The sequence below is a fragment of the Bombina bombina genome, chromosome 7 (assembly GCF_027579735.1).
Source record: "Bombina bombina isolate aBomBom1 chromosome 7, aBomBom1.pri, whole genome shotgun sequence".
In the NCBI taxonomy this organism is placed as follows: Eukaryota; Metazoa; Chordata; class Amphibia; order Anura; family Bombinatoridae; genus Bombina; species Bombina bombina.
Genome location: NC_069505.1, coordinates 518294464 through 518303319, shown reverse-complemented (window position 1 = coordinate 518303319; position 8856 = coordinate 518294464).

Genomic DNA, 8856 nt, shown 5'->3' with positions numbered 1-8856 from the left:
TATAACAAACACAAAAGTCTGAAGAGGATGTGTAATAGACTTAGTGAATCTTGTGAGTGTAGTTAGATAGCTGAGAAAAAATAAATGAGCTTCATCACAGTCAGTGTAGTAAAGGTTTGCATTCCTATGTGGCAACCAACGTATTACAGCTATGCTCTGCAGTGAGTAGAGAACCACAGGGCAGTGAAAGAGTTAAACTGATTTGCATGCAATACACCCAGCCTGCTATCATGCTCATACACATGTTTGTGATAACATCCAACGTGAGCTGATAAACACAGCAAGCTAACACTTTACTCAGTGTTATTTCATTTTATTTTTATTTCACATAGAGAAAACAATTTGTGAATAAAAAGCAGGGGAAAGAATAAATCATACAGTTATTCTGTAATCTAAATTGGTTGTATAAAGAACTGAAGGGACATTGTAGTAATAAAAATAAACAAATAGATGCTCTAATCCTTTCATGACAGCATCATAATGTCTACATCGGAACAACGGAACAAATTGAAATCCTGCGATCGCATGCACAAGATTTCAATTATGAGATCGGGTCTGGGGGTGTCCCTATGATGCTAGGAACGCCCTCCAGATCGCGATCAAATCCAGGAAGCGCAGTTGACTTCAGGACATCCAACGGCTATGACGTTGTATTTCATCATAAAAGGCGCTAAAAGCCCAGCGCCGTTTGGACGGAATACAACGGCATAACGGTGGTGAAAGGTTAAAACTATCAACCTAGACTACTGTGATTTTAATCCCACAAAGGGGTTAAACACACAGTAGAAATACCTCTCAGGACTGATCCAATCAGCATCAGCAGTGCTAGACGCATGACTCAGATGTGAAACTAGTGCTGCTGATTGGATCAGCTGCATTTTTCACTCAGGAACAGCAGAGCTCTGCGAGTCCTAAGTGGTATTCCTACTATGTGCTTACCTCCTAATGAATTAGAGCATTTCATTTTAAGCATTTAAAGCGCCACCCTTGTCGACAAATAGGGTTGCCACCTCAGCCATGTTTCCCTGGACACTTATGAGTTATACATGCTGCAGGGTATGCAGGGAGGAACATGTATTGTGTGTCTGGACAGCACTATTCATATTCCTTCCTGCACACCCTGCAGCATGTGTAACTTATAAGTGTTCTGTATTTTAAGGGACGGGTGGCAACCCTATCGACAAATGACAAGCTCTACCCTAGCAAAAAGTAAAGAGCTACAGGAAGAACTAATTGCGCACCATCGCTTGGCGCTTGAGAGATATCAGACATGATACTTGTACTGTTCATGTTTGGCAGTGTTTTGCAACATTATTTGTAGGTTTGTTATACAATGTTGCAAAACACTGCTGCCATTGAGTACTAAAGACACGTGCACACTCCTGAGCTCTTATGAGCCTACCTAGTTTTACTCTTCAATAAAAAAATACCAAGAGAACAAAGCATATTTGATAATATAAGTAAATTGGAAAGTTGTTTAAAAATACATGCTCTATCTAAATCAGTGATTTTTAACCTTTTTTTTTGCCGTGGCACACTTTTTTACATTAAAAAATCCTGTGGCACACCACCATCCCAAAATTTAAAAAAAAAATCACACATTGTAGCCTAATACAGGATATATATATACACATACACACAAACACACACACACTGTATGTATTGTGCTGTTATGCCATGCCTCCTACAAACTACCCCTGCACTGGGAGTAAAAAACAAGCAAAGTTTAAAAAATATGTCACACTGTTGTCAGTCTGCCGTGGCACACCTGAGGATCTCTCACGGCACACTAGTGTGCCACGGCACACTGGTTGAAAAACACTGATCTAAATCATAAACGTTGTGAGTTCTGCCTCACTGTCCAGTCCATCTGAGACAGCCATATATTTCTATTTGTAGAATTTCCATGAACCCTGCCTATGGACTACCCAGACATTGCCTACTACCTTCAATACACGCCCATTATCCACACATGACTCCACCCCTTCCTGACATAGATCCAAACACAAAAAGACAACCTCTACCTCCTGAGTCTCTAATATCTAACAACAAATGTTAGGAGATATGACTTTACATTTTATTGTATAGATATACATTATATTACATTTGCAGGATAGTAGCTGTCGTGTTACTATTAAAGGGACATACTACCCATATGCTAAATCACTTTAAAGTGATGCAGCATTATTGTAAAAGGCTGACAAGAAAGTATCATCTGAGCATCTCTATGTAAAAAAGGAATATATTTTACTTCAAAATGTCAAATGTCATGAGCTTTCAAGAGTAAGCGCTCAGGTAACAATTATACTTCAGCTAATGTCCAGCTGCACGTTGAAAAAGAAAAAAAAAATAGCCAATCAGCATCAACAGTGCTGAGGTAATGCTATGCATTGCTGTGATCTAATAAGATTTAATTTCATGGTAAACTACCTTAAACTGAAAATTGAAATAACATGACTGTGCCTGCACATGCCAGATGCACGCTCCTGGGACTAGTATCCTGATTGGCTACTTAATGTTCCTTTACAATGGGGTGTGAGTATTTATGATTTTTGAGGTAAATATCTTCCTATTTTTACCTAGAGATATTCAGGTGATATTTTCTAGTCATCTTGTTACAGTTATGCTTCATCACTTTCAAGTGTGTCAACATTTGGGTATCACGGTCTGTGGGTGGGTTTGGTTGTGTCGTGGGCAGGTTGTACTGTAGGTTGGGGAGGCAGAGCTAGGGGAACCCGGACAAAGTGGTGGTAGGCAAATGAAGGTTGATTACAGTTTTTTTTTGGGGGGGGGGCACGTGTGGGGTAGCCCCCCGTGATGCCACTGGTTAAAGATAGCATTAAGCTTACTTTAAAAAGAACGGATTCACAAAGATAGATGAAAACTATCAGTAAATGCTGCGCATCCCAGTACCCACCAGCCCACCATGCAATTTATGACAGAAATATTAAAATACTTATAAGATATAGGAGATTCCCATATCTGCTACACTGCTGTTTACTGAAATGTTTTAATGATACCAGGGGCAGGTAATTAGACCTTACTGGGCCCTATTGCAAAGGCTGTGCCCCCCCCCTCATATTTCAACAGCATCCTCTCCAGCTGTTTGCAATCAGCAGAATTTGAGTCAACATCACATACAAGAAAAAGGAGCCTTCCTGTATAAATGCAACACAGCAACACTGAGACAGCCATCTTGGAAATATGGTTGCCAGCTCACCGCTACAAAAATACTCATCAATCTTTTGGTGACTAGGTCTGATGTTACACACACCCCTCAAAGCTCTACGTTAGTCCCCACCAGTGTTTCCTCTAAGGCCAGTTTTGTGAGCGGCCCATCAGTGAAACAGTTAATAAGGGAACCATACCTTGTAGTCTGCATTGTTTATGGTTTGCTAATTTCTCTAATTAACTGTTTCACTGCTGGGCCGCTAACAAAACTGGCCTTAGAGGTAACACTGGTCCCCACTCTTGAACCTACCATGTATATTTTTTAAAACTGAGCAGTCATTTTACCCGTTTGCGCAGAGGCGTAACTAGAAACCACAGGGCCCAGGTACAAGAATCTAAGCCCCCCCCCCCAAAAAAAAAGGTGAATTTGATAATACATATCTTTTTTTATTTTTTTATTTTAACATTTAACACAGAAAGAAAAATGTGAATCAGATTACGTCTGCAAAAGGAGGTACCCTGTGCCCACAGTCTGTGAGATGGTCTGACCCCCTATTACTGTATATAGTGACACTGTTTAACCCACCAGTACGGTATATAGTGAGTCAGTGACACAGTCTGTAATCTGCCGGTGAGATGGCTGGCCTGACCCTACCTGCCCCAGTACTTTATAAAGTGACAACAGTAGTCTATGACATGGTCCAGCCCCCCAATACTGTATATAGTGGTACTGTATAGTGACACGGTTTACCCCCCCGCCCCCCCCCCCTGCCATGCTGTAGTAACAAGGTCTGTAATTTGCTGGTTCCACAAACATACACACACACATACAAACACACATACATGCATAAATACACGGCTGTCAAGATTAAAAGGTATTTTCACAACACGAGTGAAATGTAAATTTCGATGAATAAAGTGCCCCTGTTTTTAATCAAATTTTTAAAAACCGGGCACTTCATCTTAAAAATGTACATTCACTTTAAATTTAAAAGGATCAGCATCTATCTTTCTAATGGATATAATGGTAACTTCCAGACGAGTTTTGTATAAACTTCTGTAATGTCTATTGCAATTTATGTACTGTGTCTTGGAACTTTCAATAAAGCTGATTATAAAAAAAAAAAAAAAGAAGATATTTGACCTCAAAGGTCCTAAATATTCCCACCCCACTGTAAAGGGGCTTTCCTGATATCATAATGTTATTATTATTATGCTCAAGACACATGCACGCTCCTGCGCCTACCTCAGTATGCTCTCATGGAAAGAACAATTTTGTTGTTGCTTTTTTTTTTTAAAAGGATATTAATGGGATGTTAAAAAAAATAGAAATAAAATTATATATAAATACACATTTTAAATAGGTTTTTAAAAGCATTTAAAATTGTAATTTTGATAGAAAAGTATGCCTTGTTTTACAGGCACTTAACACACCCTTTTGCTGTAGGTCAGAGATAAAGGACCTCTAGCACATATTAGCCAATCACTGCACAGCATGTAGAAGTGTCAGTGCAATGCACTCCAGCATCTTGGGGGGGAGGGGGGTAGTGGAAACACTACACATTTTCAGGAAAATTGGGCAAAATAAATAATGTGCAATGCAAAGTCTTTAAATTAGGCATAAATAAACATTTTACAGGGAATCAAATATTGAGGTTATTGTAGCACTAAACATATTTTGCTTTTTGTAAACATTGTGCTTTGTCCCACACTCCCTCTAGAGGCCAAAACGCAAATTCTGTAACCTGCAAATCATGATTCCGATAGAGCAGCCCCTTTTAACCCATTCAGTTCCGGAAAGTTTAGAGGAAAACTTGCTCAAAGTAGCAGAGAATGTTTAGCATTTTTGCTATAATTCCATTTAACCCCTTAAGGACAAGGCCATTTTTCATTTTCTTTCCCTTAAGGACCAAGGCTATTTTTACATTTTTGCGGTGTTTGTGTTTAGCTGTAATGTTCCTCTTACTCATTTACTGTACCCACACATATTATATACCGTTTTTCTCGCCATTAAATGGACTTTATAAAGATATTATTATTTTCATTATATCTGTTATAAAATATGAGGAAATAAATGGGAAAAAACACACTTTTTCTAACTTTGCCCCCCAAAATCTGTTACCAATCTACAACCACCAAAAAACACCCATGCTACATAGTTTCAAAATTTTGTCCTGAGTTTAGAAATACCGAATGTTTACATGTTCTTTGCTTTTTTTGCAAGTTATAGGGCAATAAGTACAAGTAGCACTTAGCTATTTCCAAACCATTTCCCCCCCAAAATTAGCGATAGTTACATTGTAGCACTGATATCTGTCAGGAATCCCTGAATATCCCTTGACATGTATATATATTTTTTTTAGAAGACATCCCAAAGTATTGATCTAGGCCCATTTTGGTATATTTCATGCCACCCTTTCACTGCCAAATGAGCTCAAATAAAAAAAAATTGTTCACTTTTTCAAATTTTTTTCCACAAACTTTAGGTTTCTCACTGAAATTATTTGCAAACAACTTGTGCAATTATGGCATAAATGGTTGTAAACACTTCTCTGGGATCCCCTTTGTTCAGAAATAGCAGACATATATGGCTTTGGCGTGGCTTTTTGGTAATTAGAAGGCTGCTAAATACCGCTGGGCACCACACGTGTATTATGCCTAGCAGTGAAGGGGTTAATTAGGGAGCATGTAGGGAGCTTCTAGGGTTAATTTTAGCTTTAGTGTAGTGTAGTAGACAACCCCAAGTATTGATCTAGGCAAATCTTGGTATATTTCATGCCACCATTTCACCACCAAATGCGATCAAATGAAAAAAAAAACGTAAAATTTTTCACAATTTTAGGTTTCTCACTGCAATTATTTACAAACAGCTTGTGCAATTATGGCACAAATGGTTGTAAAAGCTTCTCTGGGATCCCCTTTGTTCAGAAATAGCAGACATATATGGCTTTGGCGTTGCTTCTTGGTAATTAGAAGGCCGCTAAATGCAGATGCGCACCACACGTGTATTATGCCCAGCAGTGAAGGGGTTAATTAGGGAGCTTGTAGGGAGCTTGCAGGGTTAATTTTAGCTTTAATGTAGAGATCAGCCTCCCACCTGACATATCACACCCCCTGATCCCTCCCAAATAGCTCTCTTCCCTCCCCCACCCCACAATTGTCCCCGCCATCTTAAGTACTGGCAGAAAGTCTGCCAGTACTACAATAAAAGGTATTTCCAAAAAAATGTAAAAAATATTTTTTTAGCATATTTAAATATTAAATGTTTAGGATCCCCCCTTAGCCCCCAACCTCCCTGATCCCCCCTCAAACAGCTCTCTAACCCTCCCCCTCTAACGTATTAGTAGCCATCTTGGGTACTGGCAGCTGTCTGCCAGTACCCAGTTTACAATAAAATATATTTTTTATTATTTTTTTTATAATTTTTCTGTATTGTAGCTTGCCCCCCACCTCCCTCCCTCCGAGATCCCTTAGATCACTTTTATTTATTGTTAATTTTTTCCCACTTTGTGTTCAAATATTTTCTGCAGTGTAGCGGTTCCCATCCGCTCTCTACCCGTGCGCGGCTCCCGTGCGCACGCCCCGTGCATGCGCGCACTCCCGTGCACGCGCACCCGCAATCCCGCCCGCGATCCCGCCCCCCTCCTCGTCACACGGCCCATCAATGGCTGCCCACCCGCCTCCCAGACTGGCTCCCACCCACCAACGATGCCAGCCATCGATATCCGGTGCAGAGAGGGCCACATAGTGGCTCTCTCTGCATCAGATGGCCAAGGAGAGTTATTGCAGGATGCCTCGATGTCGAGGCATCACTGCAATAACTGGAAAGTGGCTGGAAGCGATCAGGATCACATCCAGCCGCTTTAAACCCTAATGTCGTACAGGGTACGTAGCTGGTCTTTAAATACCAGGTTGTGTGCGACGTACCCTGTACGACATGCGTCGTTAAGGGGTTAAAACTGCATGCTCTATCTGAATAATGAAAGTTTAATTTTGACTTGAGTGTCCCTTTAACTTCATTCTCACCCTTGCAGTTCTCACCTCCTGTTTCTCACCCTCCTACCCTTCTAGATTGTAAGTTCCCACAAGAATAGGGCCCTCAACTCCTCCCCTGTATTGGTTTGTCAAGTCTGGTCTTGACTCTTACAAGTATAATATCTTTGTTTTACTTATATCAATTGTACCCATATATTGACGTTTTATAAATAAAGTATAGTAATAATAGTAATACATTATGTTTATGCTACTTAATGTCTCCACAAGCTGAATTAATCAGAACAGGCACATAACAATTCATATTATCTGGTGAGTAAATGAACTCTGCACTAAAATCAATCATAGTTAATAAAGTCTCTGATTGGTTTCACAAATCAAATCTTTTTTTTATCAACTCAAGGGGTTAAACAGAAATAGAGCCTTGTTTTATTTATCTATCAAAACTATATATTTATTAAGTAGACAACCCAAGTAATTGATCTAGGCCCATTTTGGAATATTTCGTGCCACTTTTTCGCCGCCCCAAAAAAGTAATTGGGGCCTAGTTATCAAGCCGTCAACCTCAAATACGCTGGAATTCCGCAGTGTATTTGTGGCGAGGCTGATTTGCCTTAGTTATCAAAGGCTCCAGACCGGCAAAAGTAGAATTTTGTGACGTAAGCTTCGATCCGCCGGACTCAGTCCGACACAGATCGATTCTTACGTCACTCCAGATGTTCCGCACACAAGTGCGGCACATTCTCACTACTTTTGCTAGTTATAAAAAAACTAGCAGGTACGCTCGGCACTTTTACGGCCCAGCGTACCTGGTTTTCAAACCGCCACCCCTGGAGGCGGCGGATCCCATAGGAATCAATGGGAGTCTGACCATAGCGAAAGTACAAGTTTGCTGCTGCCTGACATCCCATTCATTCCTATGGGAGCTGTCTACACCTAACACTCTAACATGTACCCCGAGTCTAAACACCACTAATCTGTCCCCCCTACACCGCCGCAACTAAATAAAGTTATTACCCCCTAAACCGCCACTCCCGGAGCCCACCGCAACTATAATAAATTTATTAACCCCTAAACCGCCGCTCCCGGAGCCCACCGCAACTATAATAAATGTATTAACCCCTAAACCGCCGCTCCCTGAACCCGCCGCAACCTATATTAAATGTATTAACCCCTATCCTGCCCCCCCTACACCGTCGCCACCTATAATAAATTTATTAACCCCTAATCTGCCCCCCTACACCGTCGCCACCTATAATAAATTTATTAACCCCTATCCTGCCCCCCACTACGCCGCCGCCACTGTAATAAAATTATTAACCCCTAAACCTAAGTCTAACACTAACCCTAACGCCCCCCTAACTTAAATATTAATTAAATAAATCTAAATCATATTTTTATTATTAACTAAATTAATCCTATTTAAAACTAAATACTTACCTTTAAAATAATCCCTAATATAGCTACAATATAAATAATAATTATATTCTAGCTATGTTAGAATTTATTTTTATTTTACAGGTAACTTTCAATTTATTTTAACTAGGTACAATAGCTATTAAATTGTTATTAACTATTTAATAGCTACCTAGCTAAAATAAAGAGAAATTAACCTGTAAAATAAAAACTAACCTAAGTTACAATTACACCTAACACTACACTATACTTAAAAAAATTATTCCTATTTAAAAC